We start from the raw sequence: 26,478 nt of genomic DNA, 5'->3' as shown, positions 1-26,478 counted from the left end.
GATATACGTATATCCAAGAATTTTCAGAGTTCAAATGCTGGTCTTCTCACCAAAATATGCAACTTCCGGAAATCAATTTCTTTACAACCTTTTTCTTTTTTGAAAAAAAAAAAAGTTTCAGTGAATATAGATCTGTTTATACTGATTCCAAGTAAATTCTAAGTTCCACTGGCATGGCTGCATCTGTGCTGGAAAGTTGGATAGGACTAGGCCCTGAGAATGTCAACAAATATATTTAGATCGGGATTGTCGTGGGGTTGGGCAAGTAGCCTTTTCATTTAAAGAGAGGTTTTAAGCTGGTTGCTAAGTAGAAGAAGATGTAAGGCTGTCCAGGTGTGGTTCATTTGTAATTTGGAGAATAAAACCTGGGTGTGAATTCACACAGGAGGAGGGAAGGAAGTTTGGGTTAGTAGTCCTTATGTGGTGCATGTTAGAAGGCAACTGTTAGGTGGAATATTATGCAGCTGACTGTCCTGTAATGTTGATAACTCAGGGTCCAGTCCTAAAGAGTGCATGTCATAAGAACATAAGAACATAAGAACAGCCCCACTGGATCAGGCCATAGGCCCATCTAGTCCAGCTTCCTGTATCTCACAGCGGCCCACCAAATGCCCCAGGGAGCACACCAGATAACAAGAGACCTCATCCTGGTGCCCTCCCCTGCATCTGGCATTCTGACATAACCCATTTCTAAAATCAGGAGGTTGCGCATACACATCATGGCTTGTACCCCATAATGGATTTTTCCTCCAGAAACTTGTCCAATCCCCTTTTAAAGGCGTCTAGGCTAGATGCCAGCACCACATCCTGTGGCAAGGAGTTTGTCAGCTTGATGTTTGCAGGCCCTAGTGCCAGTGGAGCACTGGTGCTAGCCTGTCTCTGGGTTAGTGTCTGTGCAGCACCAGTGCTTTGCTGCTTGGTCAAGACTGGTCCAATGGAAAGGCAGAAGCCAATATGGTTGGTTCAAGCGGCGTCGTAGGAGTTGCCAGAACATGACTGTTCAGCCATGAACTGCTTCAGGGACTCCGGCTCCAGATTTTGCCTCGAGGTTGACTCCTGAAGACTTTTCCATAAGTGGATGTAGCCACAAGGCAGTGGAGGTTTGGGATCAGAGCTTTCCTTCTCTCAGATGAGCTGCCTTCCCAGGCTGACGAGTCCCATGTACTTGGTGGCTGTTTAGTCGCCTCTTATGACAATTACTGCCAAACTGAGGGCCTATTCTTAACCTCCAGTCCCCAGGGGTTACAAAATTATATATAAATATACAAACTTACAAAGTGAGTATATGTGTATAAGTTAGTACACACACACACACACACACACACACACACACACACACACACAAACTTTGTAAGTATAATATATAATTCATATAATAGATATACAATCATGCCAATAAACATTTTCTTCTTGTATTGACCATATATATATATATAAAGCTCATGTATATGAGCTTCTTTTCTGGCCATTATTATATACATTGCATGTCATGACTGTTGCTGAAGATAAATTTTTTCATGGGGGAGCCAAAAATTTATGGGCCCTGAGTGCCAAATGACTTTGGTAAACCACTGGATATTTATAAAATGATGAATAGCATGGAGGCAGTGGATAGAGAGATTTGTCTAGGAATTGGGGTCACCTAATGAAACAGAATACTGTACACAAAGGGATGAAGATTATGGTTGGCTTTCTAACCCAGTGGCAGATCATCTGTTTTGTGTGCAGATCTCCAGGTAAGGCTAGGAAAGACCTCTGCCTTGAATCCTAGGGTTCCACTGCTATTCATCCATGACCTAAATGGATCCATTAGCAGATTAAGGCCAATGTTCCGATTGTTCTAGCTATCAGAAGTGACAGAGTCTCTTTGCAGTTCATTGGCTGGGACTGCCACCTATAAGGATGAGCTCCCATGTGAAACATCTCATACACTGAAAACAAAATTGAGATCTGTGTCTTTTGAAGGGACTTCAGTACACTGAAAAAGAACTAACTGTGGAACAAAACCAAAAGGCACCTCATCTCCCCCCAAGCAACAACTCTGATGAGCCCAATAGCCTGTCTGAGTTTCCAGCAAATTACAGGTGTTTAAGCAGGCCATGCTGAAAGGTAGGCTGAAAGATAATTGGCATTTTCTATCCCTCCAGGTTCTTTTGTGGCTGTAGGGACTCCACCTTAAACTTGTCTGCAGAGCCTGTTGGCTGACAACGCTATGATTTGCAGGACTGGCTCACCCCCTAAGCTTGTCAGGCCGGTTCTGTCACTGAGCTGGGACTGCAACGCTATACCTGGATGGCTGGTAGGCCAAGGCTTGTTCAAAGGCTGTGCATGCTGTGCAAGATTAATCGCTTTGGTGTGTTCTCCTTACAGTCTCCCGACAGCTTGATCTCTATCGCTCTTGCACCACTGCAAATCAGGGGTTACTGCAGTGTGAGAGATAATAATTATTACAAGCTGCTGAGCTTCTCTAGGAGAAAGGAACATGCAAAAAGGACTAGAAGCCTGGCAGTCCTCCTCCTCTGCCCCAGGAGGGAAACTTTCAGTGGACCAATGGTGCCTCCCTTTCCAGTGGCATATCTATAGGGGGTGCAAAACACTAAGTTTTGCAGAGAGTTTTGCAAGGGAGCAAAACGGTGGAGCAAAATGTTTTGGGGTGGGAGCAAAACGGAGGCATTCTAAGAGCAGCATTTGCCTCCATTTTGCTCCCACTGCCTGGAATGGCTCCAAAGGGGAGGGAAAGGGGTCCCTTGCATGCTGTGGCGAGGCTCCCTGCAAAGCTTAGTGCTTTGCACCCCCTCCAGTTATACCACTGCCACTTTCTTGCACCTTTCAGTGGCTTCTATGTAGAAGAGAAGTGGAGAGTAGCCTCTCTGCTGTGATCATGATTTTGCTCTGAATTCTCCCATTCTGCATTTTGTCTGAACTTCAGCATATACACAACCTTTAAAATATACTATGAAAGAAATTCTGTGCATGCTCAGAGTGTTTTTCTCTTTATAATGAGGTGCCCTGTCCTCCCACACATTGTGGTTTCATGGCAACCTGTTGATGTTGAACACAATGTTGGTCCTGATGTGCTTAGTTTTCTTTGCCAAACAGGAAGTATCCAGGGATGGGATGGGACCAGGATCAGGCCCATAGAGATGGCAAAGGTTTAATGACTGTCTCTCTCTCTCTCCATGCTGTGAGTCTGATCAAATTAACCCTGCACAGATTGATCCTGCTATTTAGCAAGGCACACCAGAACCAATCCCATACAATGTGTAGACTGAACCTAAGGCAGTAGTTCCCAAGCTTTTGGAGCCCACAAACCAGCGAGGCAAAAATGGGAATTGTCGTGGACCACATGCAACCCCACGCCCATCCCCTGTGCATTAAAAATGCAACTAAATTTGGTGGTCCATGGGGGAGCACACAGCAGGGCCTCTGAGAGGACTTTTATCAGGTGGTACAAAGTTTCTTTTGGGCCCCTTTGCAAAGGGGGAGGGGTGAAGCAGAGTGGGGGAGAGTTGTGATGGGCAAGCAGAATGGAAGAGGGGAGGCGCAAAACAGGATGGGCGCAGGGTGGAGAAAGCTGAAAAGTCTTCTGAGCCCTGGTCTACCCACCCATGTGGCATCGGCAGATAGATTCAGTAACACGGAAAAGCAAACACACTCCCAAGCATATATGGCTGGCCAGTAGCTGCAGCTGTGTGCTTGTGGTAGCACCCCAGCACCCCATGCAGGCAACAAGTCTGAGTAGACAGGAAATATAAGATCCCAGGAAATTTCTGGGCCCCCTTCTTTGGCTCCTGGGCCCCCTTTTTGACCCTGGGCCTGGGTACAAATTACCCCATTTACCCCCCTCTCCTAGTCCCTGGCACACAGTGAGACACTGGAAGTGCCAGCTGTAGTTATGGGCGGTCCATTCCCCACCTTCTCTGATAGCCTGTGGGGAAGCTTCTCCTGAGCAAGCACTCCCTGTGGACTACCAGAGAGGCCAGAGGACTGCTTATAGCCACAGCTGATATTTCAGTGGTCCATGGGGGAATACTCACTCACCAAGGTACTGGAAGCATTGGAAGATTATCATCTTTTTTTCCCTGAGACCTCATGGATCACTTCTCAGGGTCTCATAGACCAGCTGTGGTCCAGGGACCACAGGCTGGGAACCACTGCCCTAAGGCATTGATGTTAGAAGTTAAAGTTTCTAAGCACCCAGCCACTCCTGAATAGCTCCATCTCATACAACTCTAGTACCCTTTAAAGCTGGAGTATCAGATAGGAGGGACTGATGTAATGGATACTTCCCACAGCAGTCTCCCCCAAGGAAGGAATAATAATGGCACAGGAATGAACCACATCTTTGGTCCCTCCCAGCTGATCTCCTGGGTCCAAGAGCAGTATGAAACAGAGCCCCAGGCAAAGTGGACACAACAAGATCATTTGAACTAGCCCTTAGTTTGCTCAGACTTAGGGAGAATTCATCAAGTAAGATACCTCAAACAGAATCAAATGAAATGTGATGGTGCAGCCATGTTTGTTGTTCACATATCTGCTCCATCTGTGCATAAAGACAGAGGCACATCAAATAGTGCACGTGTGGACTTCAGTGATCAGAACTGTGGGTAAAGCAAAGTATTTAAGCCTGCTTCCCACTCTCCACCTGCCTACCCCCCCCAGGAATGCCCACCACCCGCCCTCCTCTGCCCTGAAACACCACCTTTACCTCCTCCCCACCCTCCCCAGACCCCTGCGTAGGTTGAAATCGGCCGACGCAATTCACCCTTTTGCTGGGACCCATGTTGGTGCGGGGAGACCGACACAAGTTTGTGCACTGGCCTAACCTATGTTGGCGTGAAAGTGCTTTATGGCACTTTCACGATGACGATGGGCTGGTGCAAGGAACTTGCGCCAGCCTATCTGCAGGTCAGGATTGTGCCCACAGTTGCATATGTTTCCAGACTCTGCTCTTCCTCATCCACTGGACACCAACAAAGGCTCTGGATGACTCTGATTGCTATAATGTATATTAAATATACATGACATATTAAATATACATGTATATATTGCTATCATGTATATGAAGTATATACTTCAGCATCTAAGCAGGACAACTGTTATCCTGCACATGCCTGACCTTGTCTGATCTCAGAAGCTAAGCAGGGTCAGGCCTGGTTAGTACTTGGATGGGAGACCACCTGGGAATACCAGGTGCTGTAGGCTTATACCATAGTCTTTCGTGACTGAAGGTTGCCAACCATTTGGCCCATCCACGAGGACGTGGGGACAGCTCACCTCTGCCCACTTCTTTGCCTCTACTGGGCTACCTTCCACTCTCTGGATTGGAAAAGGAAGAGGGGGATAAAGAGGAAGTGTGAAGGGGAGGAGAGTGCTAAGCTAAGATACTAGATCATGGGAAAAACAGAGACTGGCATATCATCAAGTAAGGAGGGGCAGCATTTGGCATACTGCCTCAGGTATCAGGAGTTCTTGGGCCAGCCCTGGCCTCCATTTTATGATGTATTTAAAGCATTCAAAGCACATACATAAAATTCTTTTTAAAATCCTTACAACAACCCTGTAAGTTAGGCCAGTATTTTTAACCCCCCCCCCCATGTTACAGGTAAGGTGGAAACGGAAACATAGTGTCTTGCTTAAGTCACCTACTGGGGTCATACTCAAAGCGCTTGTTGTATTCAGAACCTCCTGACTTATAATTCATATTCTTTGGTCTGGTCTACCTGTGCATCAGAATGCATTGGCAGTGTGCTGATGTAGAAGAATTAAGGCAACTACCTTACTTCAGCATGCAGGTGTGGGAGACCACTTATGAACACTTTCCTGCATAGACCTCCCATTAAAGAGAGAACCTGTATAGCAGGAAAAGAACTGGCTAGACCTTCTCTCCCTGACCAGACTAATTGCAGGGAGTTGTGCTTTTTCCCCCCATGGGAAGGCTTTAGAAGTGATACCTGGCACCTATAGTTTGAAGTGGAACCATCTGTCTACTACCGCATTCCCTTCATGTGTAGACTCTCAGGAGTGGTGTGCTCCAGAACTCCAACTAATGGTACCTTGGGTCCACTGCCTCTGTGCGAAAGAAAGAAAGAAAGAAAGAAAGAAAGAAAGAAAGAAAGAAAGAAAGAAAGAAAGAAAGAAAGAAAGAAAGAAAGAAAGAAAGAAAGAAAACCTTTACCATGGTCCTCATGCACAGCAGCGGACCTAGCACTTTGTGAACGGGGCAAATGCCCTGGGCGCTAGGTCCACGCACCTCTAGGACTGCACAGGAAGCCTCTCTGAGGCTCCTGGCATGGTCAGAAACTGTTTAAGACCCCAGGGAAGCCTCAGAACACTTCCCCAGTTGGTCCTGGAGTTGTGTGATGTCTGTATTGCTGCGGTGAGTGGGGGGGGGGTGGCTTTGTGTGGGGGTGGCATGTCATGGGTGGGGGGGCAGCATCGCAGCATGTGGTTGGTCTGTGGAACTCCTTGCCACAGCATGTGGTGATGGCATCTGGCCTAGATGCTTTTAAAAGGGGATTGGACAAGTTTCTGGAGGAAAAATCCATAATGGATTACAAGCCATAATGGGTATGTGCAACCTCCTGATTTTAGAAATGGGCTGTGTCAGATGGAAGGGAGGGCACCAGGATGCAGGTCTCTTGTTGTCTTGTGTGCTCCCTGAGGCATTTGGTGGGCCACTGTGAGATACAGGAAGCTGGACTAGATGGGCCTGTGGCCTGATCCAGTGGGGCTCTTCTTATGTTCTTGGGTCAGACTTTTGCCCCAGGCATGGGGCTGGGGAAGTCTGCCACTGCTCACACACTGCTGTGAAACCCAGAAGTGCAGGACTTCCTCTTTCAGTTACAGGGACAGCACAAACACACTGTCCTTGTAGATGAAACAGAACGTCCTGTACTTCTGCAGTGCATTGGACCATGGTACGGAGGGGAATAATCTACTTCTCACTTGGGCATGTGGGCAGATTGTTGCAGGTTGCATTAAAGAGAAGCGGCGGCAGCAGAGTAAGGCACCCCGAATCCTCTATCCTCTCAGACCCCTCTCAATCTGCCACTGGGGCAACTGGCATCAGGTGGCCTCCTGGATGAGCTTGCATGTACTCTCTGCTTCAGCCACAAAGCAGCTTCCATTCCTGGGCTGGTTTCTCTGCTTTTCTCCCACTCCCCCTTCTCTTTTGTGCCTCAGACATATAATTCAATCTTTTAAAACCGGACTGAAAAATGAAGCAAGCTGAAGCATGACAGGACCTTAGAGGCTTGATCCAAAGAGAAGGGAAATCGATGGGAAGAAAGACTCCGATTGACTTCCGAGCCCTGCGGGTTAGGCCTTTAATGCCTCCGCCATGCTCTGGGCTGCAGGTACCACCGGCACAGGGCAGAAAGGGGTATTTCTCAGAGGTGAGGCAAACGGCTGCAGGCAGGTTGATGGGAAAGACGTCTGATTCATGGGCTGCCTCCTAAGGCTTAGGAAAACAACAACAGGGACTGGGCAAAAGAAAAGGATCTGCCTGAACTCCTAAGTCAGGTTTTGTATATACCCAGAAGATGATTCACCGCCTGGTTATGACTTTGTTGAACTCCTTCCGCAGACAGGGTGTCTCTTAACAGTTGCTCAGCTCTGGCTAGAGACTGTCAAGTGTCAGCTCTCCCTTTCCCATGAAAGGTTTCACCCCACTTACAGTCTCACCCATGCAGTGTCTTTGGGAATGTCTTTTTTTCTTTTTCTTTTGCTCCCCTTGGTTATTTATGACACAATCCTCTGCGTGCTTACTCAGAAGTAAGATCCATGAGGCTAAATGGGACTTGCTCCTAGGTAACTGTGCACAGCATTGTACCCTTACAGTGCAATCCTAACTAGGACCAGGATCCCCTTTACGACAGAACACGGTTCTGCTGTTGTAAATGGCTCTTCCATAAATGGCTGTACCAGTGGCTATTTTGAATCCACTGTCACAAATGGCCGTGGTGCCAGAGGTCCAATGTAGCTGCTGGCTACGTCCAGCAGCAAAGGTAACCAAAGCTAACCCCCTGCAGCAAAGGTAATTGAGGTAGCAGAGGGAACAAAAGTTCCCTTACCTCATGCAGAACTCCATGATTGCTCCACTATTGGTGCGGCAGTATCACAGTGGGCTATTTAGTTAGGATGGGGCCCTTCAAAAGTCTTTTCTTACAAAGTGAGATGTCAAATTGTTTGGATTGCTGGTTGGCAACCTTCAGCCTCGAAAGACTATCGTATAAGCCTACAGCACCCAGTATTCCCAGGCGGTCTCCCATCCAAGTACTAACCAGGCCTGACCCTGCTTAGCTTCCAAGATCACTTCTGAGCCATTCATCTTGCCTCCGTGCTATCAGAAGCAGCTTTCCCCTTGCCCTGCACAATGTGTTTGTGTGTGTGTGTGTGGGGGGGGGGGGGGAGTTGGGGAGCTCCTAAAATGTAGAAGCAGGGCTGACGATGAAACCAGTGTGGGAAACGCTGGTTTTTGCAGAGGTCTCCTGAAAATCAAGTTGCATCCTCATTTCCGCTTTGCCTGGATATGTTGGGTACTTTCCCCATAAAGATTTAAGTTCCAGAGAAGAACTCTGGTGAATCGGACCAGAGATTCACACAGTCCAGCATCATTTCCTGCAAGGGATACTTCTCAGGCTGGACTATGGCTTTCTTTATTGTATCATCGTATTTGCTTTGATGTATTTTTAATTTATTGTTGTTATTTACTGTCGTAAGCTTCCTTGATGCTTTCCATTTGGGTGGGGAAAAGTGAGGTTTTTAATCAATACAATGGTTAGCCAGAGGCTTCCAGTAAGTCCACAAGCAAGAGCTCTTCTGTTCCACCCCAGCAACTGGTATCAGTGGTATATTGCCTCTGAACATATAATCACCATGGCTATTTGTTTCCTTTTCCCTCCAAAGGACTCAGGGCAGCAGAAACGGTTTTTCTTTCCATCCACCCAACAACCTTGTGAGGTAGTCTAGGCCAGCCCAAGGTCATTCATTATACCTTGTGTCAGAGCCAGGATTTGAACCCAAGTCTTTCTCTGCTCACAGCCCAGCACTCTATCAAATATGCAACACTGGCTCAGTCCTAATAGCACATGCCAGGCCTGTCATCAAGTTGTCTAATCTCTTTTCAAAGGCGGCAATCCTATACACACTTACCTGGGGTAAAGTTCCATGTGACTTACTTCTGAGTAGGGATACATAGGCCTACTGAGAGAGTGACCATGTGGAGAAGAGTTTTGTAAATGAATAAGGGCCCAATCCTAAACAGTGTGTGCTGGCTTACCAACCAGCTGCCATAAAGTATGGTCTCAAACCCTTAGCCAAGCGCCAAGCTCCAGAGCTAGCCCAATGCCAGCTGGTGCTTGGCCATCTAAATGGAACCTCCATGTGCAAATCTAGTCTACCTCTGAACAGCAGATGTTGGGTCAACATGCCCTATGAGCTCTGTGAGCAGAGCTTCTATCAACAGAAGGTGCGTACTGGAAAAAGAAGGACCCTTGATCTGATTCAGCAAGGAGGTAGTTTTTAATATTGCAAAGCACTCTGCAAATTAAAAGTGCTACATGGATTGATAAATGGCAGTAGGTTATGTTTATATTTTCACACCCAGAAATGGATCACAAATGCAAATATCTATATCTGCGGTCCTTCTTCCTGCTTCCAGAAAGAGCTGCTGCCCTGTAAAGGTCACATAGAAGCCCAAGTGGTTTTCAGGCTGTTTTCAACCCCAAGGAACCCAACAGCCCCCACAGTGGTGATGTTGTTGGTCTTTCTATTTCCTTCGCTCCATGCAGGGCAAGTCATCTGAGAATGTTACGGTCCTTGTGGAGGATGTGTTCCTGCTTCCTTAAGTCCAGATCATTAAAGTGCATTATTCATCAGTTCACCATTTGCAGTTCACCTCGCCTGTAAATCTGGCAGTCACATTCTTCGAAGGCAGCGTGAGTCGGAATTTAGAGACTTCCCAAACTGTTAGCCTGTGACCACAAAACACCTTTCACTTCCTCTGTAGAGGTTACATGTTGAGCCACTGCCGTCATGGGCTTCATGAGTGTTCAGAAGAAAAATCAGAGGAGCTCAACAGGGCCAGCAGATCAAAAACTGGATGGTAACTGTGGCAGTGCAGTGCATTCTGCAACCTCCTATACAAGAACTGAATATACGATCATTTTCTGCAGATAAAGAAGGTTGAAATACATATTAGTGGAAACTTGCCACAGGGTGGGTTTAATGGGAATCACAAATGTCTGTGCCTTTGCTGGAATTTGCTTATTGTTTTGTGTATTGGGATTTTTATACTACTCTGTGCCAAACTAAGGGTGGAGTTCAGCATTATTAAAATCTAAGCATACAAAACACATATGAAATGTTTATACCATAACACAGCACTGATCAATTTATAATCTCTCCCTGCCCAATCCTATCCCTCACCATTGTGGGGCTGCCCCTGAAGACGGTTCGGAAACTGCAATTAATGCAGAATGCGGCGGCCCGTGTGGTCACTGGAGCTAGGCGGTTTGACTCTGTCAGTCTGCTTCTCCGGGGGCTACATTGGCTGCACATTCGTTTCCGGGCCCAATTCATGGTGCTGGTCTTGACCTTTAAAGCCCTATACTGCTCTGGGCCAGGCTATCTTAGAGATCGCCTACTCCCGTACAATCCGGCTCGTCCTCTCAGGTCATCAGAGAAGGCCTTTTTGCGTGTGCCACCACCTAAGGAGGTACGTGGGGCAGCGGCAAGAAATAGGGCCTTCTCAATAGTGGCACCAACGTTATGGAACTCCCTTCCCCTTGACTTGAGAATGGCTCCCTCCCTCGAGACCTTTCGGCGAGGCCTGAAGACCTTGTTGTTTACACAAGCCTTCTGACTCTATGGCCTTTTTAACATCTTTTATACATCTTTTAGTTTCTTACAAGCGTGATTCCTCCTTGAACTGCTGTTTTATGCTCTTTTATTCTGACTTTTATCTGATTACTGTTTTTATAGTTTCTCTTAATGTGTTTTTAATGTTTTTATCTGTTAAATTATGTTTTAATCTGTTGTGTTTTTTTTTTTTGTTTTTTTTAATATGTTGTAAGCCACCCTGGGTCCCTTTGGGGAGAAGGGCGGGATAAAAATAAATAAAGTTTTTATTATTATTATTATTATTATTATTATTATTATTATTATTATTATTATTATTGGCACTGATGCAGCTGGGCTGGTGGAGTGCGCACTGCAGCCAATAGTGGAGGGGGGGATGACCAGGAGCCTGCCAGAGATAAGTAAAAATATTTACTACCTGTGGCAGGTCTCCTGGCTGCCCCCCCCCCCCATTGGATGCAGCTCGTGATCCAAAACTAAAAGAGTTTTTTCTTACTCTTGGGTAGGCCCCCAATGGCCTATGGTCTCCTTGGTCCCATGCCAGCTATATAGCTGGTGTACTTAAGAGGACAGAAAGCAGGCTAGATGGGCCAAAAAATGGGGGATAAGATCTGGTGTGCGCATTTGCTGCTGTGATTGTCCCCCTTCAGCCCCTGGTTTTCATGTAAAACACCTTGCATTGCCAGAACTAGCACACATCCCTAATAGGACTGGGGCCGGAGGGATCAAATTTTCAGGCAGCCATCATATCAAGAGTTGATGCAGCAAAACAAGCAAGAAAACAGAAATCAATTCCTCCCACATGCCACATAAAAACTACCTAGTTCTTGATGAGTTGTCCAAAGAAAGAAATTTTAGGACATGTGCACACAATACATTTCTACAGTGTCAGTCCAGATAAGGATGGAAAATTAATGGGAAAAGTCTCTTTGACAAAAAAATTTGCTACCCCCCCCCCTTTTTTTGAGAATCAGGGCCAAACTACATGTGATGATGATAACCAATGAGGGTCTCTAAATTTAGATCTGTCCCAGTCAAGTTTAAAGTGGGGAGGGGGTAGCTGTGATTTAAAGTGTACATGAGGCATGTGAACCCAGGGTGAAAACTAAGCTATCAGTTTTCTTCATACCCCTAACCACTTTACTCCTAGCCAATTTCAGTTCGGGTATTGGAGCTCAGCTATCAGAAAAATGCCCTCATGTTAGAGAGGATGCAACAAGCAGGAAGGGTTGAGTGTACATTTGCACATATCCCTTTTGTGTTTTAAATTGCACCTCTAGCTCTGCATACAGGAAACGGCCTTGTACTGAGTCAGACCATTGGTCCATCTAAAGTAGTATGTTTGCACTGATTGTCAGCAATGTTTCTGGGTTTCGGACTTGATCTACACATGGTGCCACAAGGGATTGAAGGTATCTTTTGCATGCAAAATTAATGCTCTGCCACGAAGTTACAATGCCACCCACATCATGCCCTCTATTTGATATGAGTGTAGACAAAGGTTTGTTGCAATCATGTGGAGCTTGGCCCTCAGAGGCGGGCCACAGTGACTGCACAGTGTTGTTCAATGTCAGTGTTTCTCAAAGTTTGTCCTCCCCTCTGCTGTACAACTTCACATGGTCTACCAATTCAAAGTACCACCAGAAGTAATTGGTGATGACATCATCACCCCAACCCAGATACTTCTGGTTGGGAGGCCAGATGCAACAAAAACCAGTAAGGGGCTCAGGGTGAACGGGAGGGCATTTTTTGAGCATGGAAAAACATGCTTTGGAGCTCTGCCCACCAAGCCTTCTACCATGTTTGGTGTGTCATGTTCCTGGTCTCACTGTCAGGTGGCAGGTGTATAGGAGTCCTACAAGTACCACCAGACACCAATCAAGTACCACAGGTGGTACCCATACCACTGGTTGAGAAACACTGTTCTATGTTCACCTCCATGACAGGAAGAGCAATGTGACCCAGGCAGTACCAGCACTTCCTTGAATGTGTACTGAAGATCAGAATTAGTGGAGAAGAAGGCATGAAAGCAAATTTAGCAAAAGTTTTACATTTGGATTTGACTTTGAATATTCTGAACATTTTCATTATTTGCTTTAAAAGTTTGCTTTTAAGGATCTGTTTAAAAAAAACAACCCTCTTTGAATCTTTGCTAATAATTTTTACAGTGATTATGTTAAACTTGTCATATCCATTTTGTTTACACCTTGGTTTTGCAATTTTTTTGCATAGCCAGTCATTTTTTTCCAACATTTCCAAATTAGTGGCAGAGCAAAATTGTTATGCTAAATAAGTACAAATATTCTTTGCTTTAAATATCTCCTCCACTAGGGACGTGTAGAATATCAGTGGGAAGCACCGTAATCCAGACGTTCACAATTTTGGATGAAAATGGATTCACTATTGTTTTATCAATAAGTAATATATATATTTTTTTAATAGAAAGGAACATGAATTTTCAAAATGTTGCTCACATAAGGGGTTGGTGAAATCCAGGGCATACAGGGCAAGACAGATAAGTACATCCTATTGAGATTTAATGCTGGATCACAAATTAGTCCTAGAGAGGAAGGCATTGTTTAAGAGTGCAGCTCCCACTCCAGCTTGCTAATTAATCAAGCACAAAAGGCTCATCAAGGAACGGTCCAACGACAAGAGCCAGATTAAGACAAGGTTATCGTGAAGGTTAAAGATGCACAAGTTTTAAAAATTAAATAACGAACAAGAAAAAAAGTTTCCACCATCCACCTGCATTTGTATGCAAGGTTTAAAGTTTGACACCCGAAGTTGGGAATTACTAGAGGGTTGTCTGAGATGTTGCCCTTTATTCATCCTGCCATGGAAATATAAAAGCACAAGTCTTTGTTCTTAAGGGTGGAGCATCAGTTTTAAGCTTCATTGACAGATCCGCCACACACCCATGAGAATCTGAACAAAGGTCTCTTTCCAGGGAAGCTGAAAAATTATTTTTAAGGCTATTGAATGTTACCAAGAACATTTTTAACGCAAACCAAGATTCAGTCCTGGAGCCTGTTTTAGTGAGAGCATTCATCCCTGGCACAGTTACAGTAGTGTATCCCTGAACATGTCAAGAGTGCATGTCACAACCAATGAGGAACTACAACAGTCATCACCCATATAGGATTACGAAGAACATTTTCCAGGTTTAAATTTTAAAAATTAAGGGCTGACCCATAGGGACATCTGAAGTTAATGCCACCTCCTTCATAATCTCAATACAGGACTTTTTTCCTGCCAGATTCTTGAGTGCAAGTCAGTCATTCAAATTAGACAGACAGAAGGAAGGAAAGGAAAATGAACCAGACATTCTCCAAAATTGCAAAACAGCAATGGGGAGGAATATTTTCAGTTCTAGATTAACCTATGCCTTTCACTCCAGATTAATTAGTAAAGTTAATGATGACCACCAAAGTTAAATTTGTTAAAGAAGAGATCCTAAGGTTCAAGCATTTCCGGACTTATAAGAACATAGGAACAGCCCCACTGAATCAGGCCATAGGCCCATCTAGTCCAGCTTCCTATATCTCACAGTGGCCCACCAAATGCCCCAGGGAGCACACCTGATAACAAGAGACCTGCATCCTGGTGCCCTCCCTTGCATCTGGCATTCTGACATAACCCATTTCTCAAATCAGGAGGTTGCGCATACACATCATGGTTTGTAAAGCATAATGGATTTTTCCTCCAGAAACTTGCCAATCCCCTTTTAAAGGCATCCAGGTCAGATGCCGTCACCACATCCTGTGGCAAGGAGTTCCACAGACCAACCACACGCTGAGTAAAGAAATATTTTCTTTTTTCTGTCCTAACCCTCCCAACACTCAATTTTATTGGATGTCCCCTGGTTCTGGTGTTATGTGAGAGTGTAAAGAGCATCTCTCTATCCACTTTATCCTTCCCCTGCATAATTTTGTATGTCTCAATCATGTCCCCCCTCAGGCGTCTCTTTTCTAGGCTGAAGAGGCCCAAACGCCATAGCCTTTCCTCATAAGGAAGGTGCCCCAGCCCAGTAATCATCCTGGTCGCTCTCTTTTGCACCTTTTCCATTTCCACTATGTCCTTTTTGAGATGCGGCGACCAGAACTGGACACAATACTCCAGGTTTGGCCTTACCATCGATTTGTACAACAGCATTATAATATTAGCCATTTTGTTCTCAATACCTTTTCTAATGATCCCAAGCATAGAATTGGCCTTCTTTACTGCTGCCGCTGCACATTGAGTCAACATTTTCATCAACCTGTCCACCACCACCCCAAGATTTCTCTCCTGATCTGTCACAGACAGCTCAGAACCCATTAGCCTATATGTGAAGTTTTGATTATTTGCCCCAATGTGCATGACTTTACACTTACTGACATTGAAACACATCTGCCATTTTGCTGCCCATTCTGCCAGTTTGGAGAGATCCTTCTGGAGCTCCTCACAATCACTTCTGGTCTTCACCACTCAGAAAAGTTTGGTGTCGTCTGCAAACTTAGCCACCTCACTGCTCACCCGTCTCCAGGTCATTTATGAAGAGGTTGAAAAGCACCAGTCCCAGGACAGAAACTTGGGGCACACCGCATTTCACCTCTCTCCATTGTGGAAATTGCCCATTGACACCCACTCTCTGCTTCCTGGTCTTCAACCAGGTTTTAATCCAGGAGAGGACCTGCCCTCTAATTCCCTGACTGTGGAGTTTTTTCAGTAGCCTTTGGCGAGGGACCGTGTCGAATGCTTTCTGAAAGTCCAGATATACAATGTCCACGGGTTCTCCCACATCCACATGCCTGTTGACCTTTTCAAAGAATTCTAAAAGGTTTGTGAGGCAAGACTTACCCTTACAGAACCATGCTGATTGTCCCTCAGCAAGGCCTGTTCGTCTATGTGTTTTGAGATTCTATCTTTGATGAGGCATTCCACCATCTTACCCGGTATAGATGTTTGGTGTCATACCCAACATCACACCCTCGAGACTTGAAAATCCTTTAGCCTAATCGCAGATGTGCAACAACTGGTTGTGGTTAGTGGTGAAGAGAAAGTCTGTTTATGCCGAGAAGCATTCAGTGAAAAAAGATTGTCTCCAACCCTGAGAACAAGTCCTGGGTACAGCTGGAAAAAATTGAAATTTGAAATTCAAAAACATTTGAAATTTAGCAAAATTTCAGAAATTTAATTTGACTTTGCCAGTTTTAAATATTTTCAAATTTTGCTTTGGAAATTAAGTTTTCAAGGCTAACATTAAAAAAGCAAGAAGAAATATATGTCTAAAAGCAATAATGTTAAGTGTATGAAATTGCCAAATTCTATGCTTCCAAGTTTTTTCTTTCTTTACAGGCAGCCCAATCCTAACAATGTGTTATGCTGCCAGGACATTCTGACCATTGTAAAAGATCATGCACTGGAGCACATGTGCTGGCCACTGTTGCAAGCAGCAAGTGGCCAGCTTCACATGCTAGCTGCTGACGGACACCCGCTGCCAATAGTAAGACCATGAGGGGTGGGAAGGAGATGAGGGGGTAGGATGGATGGTGGGCAGAACAAGATGGTGATGGGGTGGGGGAGGGCAGATCAGGTACAGGAAAGAGACAGGTTTGGCAGTGGTGACCGCTGCTAAATCCTCACTCCCCTTGCTGGACTCAATCCACCTTTATGGGTTCATGTGGACTTTTGCCAGTGATATCACTGGTACAGATCTGAGTAGACCCACCAGACCAGCAAGGTCCTTTCCTGGGACAAAGGAACAAAAATTTATTGGGGCAAAGGAACAAATGTTTATTTAGAAATGTTCCCTTATTTCGAAGAGGCCTCAGGAGGCCAAAACTCCCCCGCAGGATGTAGCTGGTGCCACGTTGACACTGCTGTATCTCTCTGCACAAAGCTGTGTCAGATTGGGCCATAAAATCCTTAAATCTCACAATAACTGGGAACACTGAGAGGGAAAAAACAGACTGACTCAGAAGAATTTGAATTTGGCATGTAAGTTTGAATCAAGATAATTGGTTTGGGAATTGTTTCATAAATTTGTGAACAAAAGTAGGGTCCAGCTATTTGGATTGAGCCTTAGTGAGAACAACAGACCAGTGGCACAGCTAGAGGGCATGCAAAGCACTAAGTTCTGCAGGTGCCTGAACACATTGAACAATCAGCCTTTCCCCGTCAGAGCCATTCTGGGCAGTGGGAGCAAAATGGAGGCAAACATTCACCTCAGCTTTACTCCCACCGTTTGCACAGCGTGTTCAGGTGCCTGCAAAACTTAGTGCTTTGCACCCCCTCAAGCTACACCACTGCAACAGAACTCTTCACTCCTACGTGTCATACTATTCACTGTAGCCAAAATATAGAGCCGCCCCACTTATTCTCTGAAAACGATGTCAAATTTTCACGGGAACATCTAGTAACACCATAAAGGCTAACACATTGATTTCAGCAGAAGCTCCCGTCTCTTCAGGCCTCAGATGGAATGGTCTATAATTCATGAAACCTGGTACTGAAATAAGTACAAATTCTTTGGTCAGGTGTTACAAGTCTGTGGTTCTTTGCTGCAATGGGCACATCTACCTCTTTGCAAACTAGATGGTCCCTGAGTGAAACATTCACTAAATATTTAATGAGTATTTGACAGCTAATGACATTTGATTTCGGTATTTAAAATCTGACTGTTGGTATCTGACACATTTCATAACTGACATGCGCTGGTATTTGATATTTGCTGGAGGACATGCAATGTTGTTTTGTATTTGACTTGTGACAACTTTATCATCTTCCCCTGGCTCAACAGAGATGCAAGCAGCTGTTCACTGGAAGCTGGCTTTGAGGCATGAGTTGCTGGTGATTTAGGGCCCAATCCTATGCTTGCCTGGTACTGCATGGTACAGCAGCACCAAAACGGCCACAGCTGTATCCCGCAGGGCCAGAGCAGCAGCCAGAGGTCTCCCTTATTGGTTCCCTTACCCATTGTAGAGCTCCAGGAGCCCTGATGGGTCCACTCAGAATTGGCACAGAACCAAGGAGACCCATGTCAGGCTTCGAGGCTCTGGAGGGGGATAGAATCTAGCAGCAGCCTCTGCTGCTGTTCCCACCCCCTCCTGGGCTGAATCGCCCTGGCTGCCCTCCTCACCCAGTTTCATCCCACTCCACCTTCATTCACCCTTCCCTGCCCAGGAACACTTTCCCACCAAGTGGCAGAGCACTCACTACTTGTGGGTGCCCAGCGTCCTCCCCCTAGCATGGAGGCCTCGCACCGACTGGAGTACTGGACTGCAAATATGTAAGTCACTAGGCTCTGCATATACAATGATATAAATTTATGTAGGGCATAAAGTAACTCCCAGTGCATTTACAAAAAAAGAAGAGGAAAAGAGAAAGCAAGCAAGAAAGAAGGTGAACTCCCAATTTTCTTTCAGAATTCATGACATGTGATACCTCTATGACATGTCAATGCACCATTATCTAATGCAGCACTATTATCTAGCACCATTATCGAATGTAGGACTCTTCAAACCTTGGCCCACAGGCCAGATCCAGGGTTTGTAAAAAGCTCTAGTCCCATGAGTGGTGCTTACCATTCTACATCCCTGTGCCTAGATCAACTTGAAAGAAAAGAGGTGCCATGGCCGAATGGTAAGCGTCGCTCAGGATGGGGAGGGCTTTTTCAGAACATACCAGTTTCCAGTTTGGAGACATCTGATTTAATGCATTCTGAGGAGGGGGAGTGGTGGCTGGCAGGAATCACAAGCCAGTCACTGGGAAAGTAGTGGTGCTTTAAGCAAGCCTACCTCCTTCACATGATGATGTATACATGATTCTTCCATGGCCACTAGCGATAGAATTAACTTGCTCTCATGCTGAAACTTTTGACAATGTGACATCCAGTTGGCCAAATATCATCTCATTTTGCTGCCTGTAAAAAGGAGTAGTGATAAGGGGAAGGGGGTATTTAGAGCAGCACTGAATTTATTACACTGACTGATAAGGATGAGTATCTTCAAACTATGCCAGTTGCCTACAACCTTTTTCATGCCACAACCCTAACAAAAAGCAAACAAACAAACAAGTTTGAAACTGAGAACCCACCATAGGTTCTGCACCCCCTGGGACCCTATCCACCCACTTCCTGCTGCATCATCCCCCACTCCCCACCCAGCACTGTCCTCCCAGCACTGTTCACTGTAATCAAATATTCTTACTTGAGAGGGCAGAAAAATTTACCATGAATCCTGGCCTTAGTGAAAGCTGTTTTAGCACAATTGCTAAGAACCTGAGCAGAACTGGGACACAATTCCTGTAAGTTGTTGCAACCCCACAACTGAGGCTTTGCAACCCCATTGGAGTCATGACCCCATGGTTGAAGAACACTAATCTATGCTTTGAGACAGTTCTATGAAGGTTTATGAGAATCCCTTGGCAATATAGCCTGACATTTTGAGGTGAGGGAGCCTAAGGAAGCAGAGAATCATTGTAGAAAGAGCTGAAATCAGGGTGCCCTATGCATCCCCACTCCCCCACCCCCTGCACCCCCTGCACCCCCTGAGGGGGAGGATGAGTGAGTGGGGAAAATAAGCAAGCAAGCACCTCCATGGACAGGGAAGAGGTAGAGAGGCACCCATCCCACAAGGCACACTCTTCCTTGTAAACCGAATTGCCTCTGCTTTAGAAGGACTGGGTGGGCACAGAGAGGCAATCTGGAACTGCTGCTGCTTCTTTTTTCTCCTCCTTCTCCCTCCAACAGTGCTGAATCAGAGGGCTCACTGGAGCAGTAGACTGGAGAGGGTGTCAGGCAGGAGGACTGAGGGTTCATCAGTTTGGTACCCTTCAAACTTTGCCACTGCACACACCATGGCTTCAACGTGCTTCATGGATAGGTCAGCCTTGGCTAGAACATAAAGACAGGAAGACTGATATGTTTAATATGTTAATGTTATTCAATTGCATTAGTCTTAGTTGGGCAGAATACTGCCATGTATGTTTTTTCTTATATCTTCAGTCATAAAAGAGGTAGACATTTTTTTTTTATTAAGGAAAGCTGAATAGTCAGGGATAGACCAGATAGACCCCATAGGCTATGTTGCCCCCACCATTGCTATAACCCTAATATGTGACCTTAACTATGTGGAATATAGCAGCTGTTGTGACCTGGGAAGGGAAAAGGCATGTTTTGCAAGCTATGATAGGTGCAACACATAGAAGTGGAAGGCCAGCAAAAGATGAAACCAAATTATCAAAAGACAGAGAAGGTCTGGTAATAAAGGTGAGTATGATCTGGGGGAAAACACACATAATAGAGGTCTTTCAAGGGCTGGGAAAATATAAGCAGTAAGTGGAAAGGTTCAAAGGGACATCTAGAGAGTTGAAATGATGGAGATTTTACACTCTTGGTAAACTCTATTTACAGTCTTGAACTCTGATCTCCCTTGAAAGAAGTTGCTTCCTGAACTGTCATTTCACTCCAAACTCAGCTGGGCTCAATCTGTTGGCAGCCCGATGAACTCTGTGACACAGGAAAGCCACACTAGCCTCTGCAGATGCTTTTCGATGCCATCCGCAACAGGGCAGACTACTATTTTATTGCCATGTTGCACTGAGGCCTTTTCCTTGAAAATGTTATTGGATCTAAGCTCCAATAACAAGCTTCATTTGTGTGCCAAATGAAGATGGGATTGTTTCTCATAGCATGTGTTTAATAGTGTCTGATGGGCACTTGATAGTCTAAAGCAGGGGTCTCCAAACTTTTTGGCCAGAGGGCTGCATCAACTATCTGGCACAGTGTCAAGGGCAGGAAAAATAAATTTTAAATATAAAATTTTAAATAAATTTTATATTTTTAAAGATGGAACGTAGATGAATGGATAAATGAAGGAATGGGCTCAAGGTTCCAGGATTTCTCCAAGCATGAACACGTACAACAGAATTAAAGACAACACTCAAATGGACTCCCTGACCCTCAGAAAGCCTTTAGAGAGTCCAAAAATTTCACTTCTGGTTTGTTGGAAAAACTAGGAGAGATGTTTTTAGGCATTCGGATGGCCAAGGAGGATGTGTACAACCTCCTCGACCCCCAGAACACCCCACCTCGATTGCATTTGGTTGTATGGGTCAGGGGACCAGAGGCTTGCCACAGACCAGATAGAGGCTCGCCACAGGTTGCATGTGGCCCCTGGGCCAGGTTCGGAGACCTCTGGTCTAAAGCGGTGCTTCCCAATCTTTTTAGGACCGCAATCCACTTTGTGGGCTCTGCCCAATTTTGGGTAGTGTCCCAAAATTCCTTATGCCTGGTGGGTAGTGACCCAGAATGCCTTGTGGTGCCACGGCTAGTATCAGCCTGCAACTTTTTCACAACCTACCAAAAATTGGCTCACAACCCACTGGTGGATTGTGACCCACAGTTTGGGAAATGCAGTTCTAAAGCCTTTGTTTACAGCAGAGGTTTCCAAACTTTTCGGACAGAGGGCTGCATCAAATATCTGGCATGGTGTCGAAGGCCAGCAAAACAATTATTTTTAAATATACAATTTAAATAAATACATTAACGATGAAATGTAGACAAATGAATAAATGAATGAATGGGCTTAAATTTCAAGGATTTTTCCAAGCACCAACACACACAGTCTGGGAGATACTGGTATAGATATAGATTTGCGAACTGTGAGATATATCAGTGAAAGCTTGTCAAAAGGGAACCAGTATAATCTTGCATTTTGGACCCACTCCCTTCAGCTTTGTGTTAAGGGTCAGCCCATTTTGGAGTCAAGAATGGAACTAACCATGCAGCTGACGGACTGCACAACCCTCCACATGTTTACTCAGAAGTAAATCCCATTGTATTCAATGGGGCTTACACCTAGGAAAGCAGGTTTAGGATTGCAGCCTTAGGTGGTTATTTTTGGCATATTGGCTCAGTATGCTCACTTCTGTCTGCCCCCTGGCCTCCCACTGACTTCCTCCCTTGATTGGAAAAGGAAGAGAGAGACGGAATGGAAAAGGGAATGTGGAGGAAAGAGAGCAGTGAACTGGAACATCTCTAGCTTACCACTCTCCTCTCCTGCTCCACCCCCCCTTCCTTTTACAATCCAGAAATTGGGAGGAGAGGTTGGCACATCACCAAGTAAGTGGGGACAACATTTGGCATGCCAAATGGGCTCATGCCAGCCTTGGCGGTTCCTTTTCAACTGAAGGTGCCTCTGAATACACAGAACATGTGAGTTGTGTGAACTGAATGCAATAGTTCCCTCTGGAAGAGAGCTGAATACAGAAGGCCGGCCTGCCTGCTCACCCGCCCAAATGAGGAGAATAAAAAGGAACATAAACTGTGGCAAAAGAAATGTAAGAAGGTGATACAGGAAGCCAAGAGAGACTATGAGAAACACATGGCCAGCAGCATTAAGGGGAATAATAAAAGCTTCTTCAAATATGTTAGAAGCAGGAAACCCGCCAGAGAAGCGGTTGGCCCTCTGGATGGTGAGGGAGGGAAAGGGGAGATAAAAGGAGACTTAGAGATGGCAGAGAAATTGAATGAGTTCTTTGTTTCTGTCTTCACAGCAGAAGACCTCGGGCAGATACCGCTACCCAAACGGCCCCTCCTGACCAAGGAATTAAGTCAGATAGAGGTTAAAAGGCATCTGGCCTGGATGCCTTTAAAAGGGGATTGGACATGTTTCTGGAGGAAAAATCCATTACGGGTTACAGCAATGACATCATTGTGCATGTGCAACCTCCTGATTTGAGAAATGGGCTATGTCAGGATGCCAGATGCAAGGGAGGGCACCAGGATGAGGTCTCCTGTTATCTGGTGTGCTCCCTGGGGCATTTGGTAGGCTGCTGTGAGATACAAGAAGCTGGACTAGATGGGCCTATGGCCTGATCCAGTGGGGCTGTTCTTATGTTCTTATAAGAAGCTGCTGTAAATATGGAAAATAAAATGACAATTGTGACTCACTTATGTCAGCTCAGTATCATCACTGTATCTTCTAGCCCAAGCTCTTTAGTGCAGCAGTTCTCAAACTTTTAGCACCAGGACCCACTTTTTAAAATGAGAATCTATCAGAACCCACCTGAAGTGATGTCATGACTGAAAGTCACATCATCAAGCAGGAACATTTTTAACAATCCTAGGCTACAATCTTACCCACACATTCCCAGGAGTAAGTCCCATTTATTATCATTGTTAAAAGCTTATACATAGCAGCCTGTTAAAAGAACCGATCTGTAACATTTCCCCAAATGTAGTCACATACTATGGGAGCATCAAGTCTAACAGATTAAAAATAAAATACACATTGAAATGAATGAGGACCCACCTGCAATTGGCTCGCGACCCACCTAGTGGGTCCCAACCCACGGTTTGAGAAATACTGCTTTAGTGTATTTTACTACAATGCACATCACTTGCCTTCAGGTGGCAAAACACTTAGTTGTGTGTGATGATTATGCCGCAAATAGTTGTGAAGCAAAAGTCAAAAGAGAGATGTGGCCGCCACTGGATATCCTAAGGATTTCTACGTATCTGCACAGAAGGATTAATGCTTTCTCTGGTATGGCAGGTTTCAACATTTGCTACTGGTTTTTGTTTGTTTATAACCCATATCTCAATAGGATTTGTGTCTTAAGTTTGATGTTCGTAATATGTTATTTATCCGATTACTACAAGATTTCCAGATAAAACCTGACATAAACTTGGCAATTTGTCTGGTGTTTTACTGTTTTTTGAGAGCTTAATGATTTCATTGTCAAAACAAGAAGCCTGGGAACTTACATGGGGAATAAGAGCTCAGTCCAACACCATCACAGGCAACTTCAAGTGAAAAAAACAGGATCCAACCATGCAGGGACAATGTGCACAGGAACAAATCCATCATCAATCTAAGAGGAAACATGATACCTAGAATTTATAACAGATCATCTTCATGTAGGGCAGTTTGCAGACATTAAAATAATGCCACTCCCTGCCTCATTCCAAAATCTAGTAGTCCCTTTCTCAAGAATCTCGTACCCTTGTGACTGGTTGCACTAAGATATTGCCTTCCTCACTTTGTCAGTACCGTTGTATGCTATGGGCCAGCCAAGGATAGGATTGAACTGTTTGTCACCCACTCAAATATAATCACTTATTTACAGGGCACCTAAAATTACACAGGTATATGTACAAGAAACACAAAATAGATCCTTGATGAAAGCTTGAAATCTATGAAGACAACAAAGGGAAAAGAGGAAGGGAGGGGACATAATGTAATCTTTTACCTTATTACTCGTGGACTGCTCTAAGGTTCAATAAAGGGAAATGTCTGACCATCAAACAGTCTGGCTTGGTCTTTTTAACTTCATGCTCCAGTAGAGAAGCTGAGGGGGTAATAATTAAGCAACATGCTTTTTTCACATGACAAGTTTGCTTACCATTGACAAGGCACTGTGATTGTCTGATAAGAAAGCTTTGGGTTGTTTCTGAAGAAAGTTAGCAGTCCTAAGTCCCACTGAATATTCGTCTTACAGCCCAATCCAAACTAAATCCCCATGTGGCAATGCAGCAGCACTAGTGTGAGCTATGCTGCATCCCACAGGGAGGACTTTTGGCTGCTGGAAGACTCCTTGGAGTAAGGAGACATCTGTCATCTTGTCCTGGGGTAAGCCCCGGAAGCCACAACAGGTCAACTCAGACCTGCACCAGCAATTTTGCTGGCAATATCAATATGCTGTATGAAAATTTAGATTTTGCTTCATACTCTGGGCAGCCATGGACCAAAGGTCTGATTCCATATAAGCAAAATGAACCAATGGACTGATTCAGTATAAGGCAGCTTCGTACATAACTCCAGTTAGTATGGTATACTCTTTCTTTTCATTATGAACATTCAAGCATGAGTGAATGTTGAATGGTTGGCAACCTTCAGTCTCGAAAGACTATGGTATAAGCCTACAGCACCCGGTATTCCCAGGCGGTCTCCTATCCAAGTACTAACCAAGCCGACCCTGCTTAGCTTCCAAAATCAGACAAGATTGGACATGTGCAGGGTAACAGAAGTGCTCATAGAAAGCATGATGTGCTTTCAATCAACTAATAGATCGCTCACAGGCAGCCCAATCCTAACCTGGGCTGGCACAGCCAGGCTGCATGGCCTGCACAGTATCTAGTGCAGATTAGGAGTTGGCTGGTGGTATCCTTGGGGTATGGGTTATTTTTCCTCTTACCTGAAGTAAAACCCCAACCAGTCCAATGGCAGAAGTCTGAGGAAGCGGGTGTAAGGCCTGCTGACCTGGGAGGGGGGTTAGGATATGGCCGAGGAGGCCTCCTCCTGCCCTGGACCTTTCCGGACCTGATCTACTTCCCATTCCCTGTTGCCCTCCCCAAGCCCCTGCTCCAGTCAGAGCAAATCCTACCTCCGCCAGCAGCCCTGGGTTGGGACACAGCGACAGCGCAGTGGCAGAAGCCTCCCTGCTGGTACCGCTGACTCTCAAGTTGTCATGAACATGCCTTATAGCCCATTTGCAGCACTCTGCACCAGCAAGCAACAGCCGCTGCACTCCTTTAGAATTGCACTCTCAATCAACTAATTTAGTCTGGGTGCTGTCAGATCAGAATGGGGAAACTGTCTCACTGGATTCCAGTTTTCCAACTGCTGGCTCTTAGATTAAGAACTATCTCCTTCCAGAAGTGCTATCTGCAACCAGAAGATGCTTCCGGTCACATCTGGCAGGTCCCTGAGGCCCTTGTGACATCAAGGGCCCTTGTGCACCTGTGTTGTCAAATCTGCAGCTGCTGAATGAAAAGGGCCGACTGTATTAAATTTTATTTATATCTGTTGGATTCTACAGACCTTGGCTATGACCATGGGGCCCCACAAAAATAAAGTTTCCAGTTGGACCCCACAGTTCCTAAGGACAGGCTCAGTAAACAGTACTGAGCTAGACGGATGAATGATCAGGCTCACTGGAAGGCAGATTCATATGTGTTCCATTGTGGCAGTGGCACAGAAAGGAAAGGGGCAGCCCAATCCTGAGCTGCCTGGAGCACCCAGGCTCGGCGGCATCGAATAGAGCTGCCGCCGAATCCTGCGCCTCCCGCGCTACCACGGGAGGCTTCTCGGGAGAAAGGGACATTTGTTCCTTTCCCCCGAGTAAGGTAAGCAGCCCTGCAATGGGACTACTCACTTTACCACCGACCAAAAGGTCGGCGGTAAGAAAAAGGCACTCATGTAGGGCATGCAGCCGTCCGCAAGTGCCCTGGATCCTGCAGAGCTCAGCTCCACGGATCCTCCTCCCGTCCGCCCCCCGGCATGCCTCCTTCCCACCCCTGCCGGCCTCCCCCCTCTCTGGAATGCCTACTCCACGCCCCCATCCACGCCCCCACCTCCCATTCCGCTGCTCTGCAGTCCAGGAGACCGCCAAGCCGCGGAACCGATGGCATCCACCCAAGAGTTATTAAGGAATTGAAGAATGAAGTTGCAGACCTCTTGACTAAGGTATGCAACTTGTCCCTCAAAACGGCCATGGTGCCAGAAGATTGGAGGATAGCAAATGTCACGCCTATTTTTAAAAAGGGAAAGAGGGGGGATCCGGGAAACTATAGGCCGGTCAGCCTAACATCCATACCGGGTAAGATGGTGGAATGCCTCATCAAAG

Source organism: Tiliqua scincoides, chromosome 4 (assembly GCF_035046505.1).
Source record: "Tiliqua scincoides isolate rTilSci1 chromosome 4, rTilSci1.hap2, whole genome shotgun sequence".
NCBI classification, from domain to species: Eukaryota; Metazoa; Chordata; class Lepidosauria; order Squamata; family Scincidae; genus Tiliqua; species Tiliqua scincoides.
The sequence above is the reverse complement of the archived record's forward strand: the minus strand, read 5'-3'. Positions refer to the sequence as shown.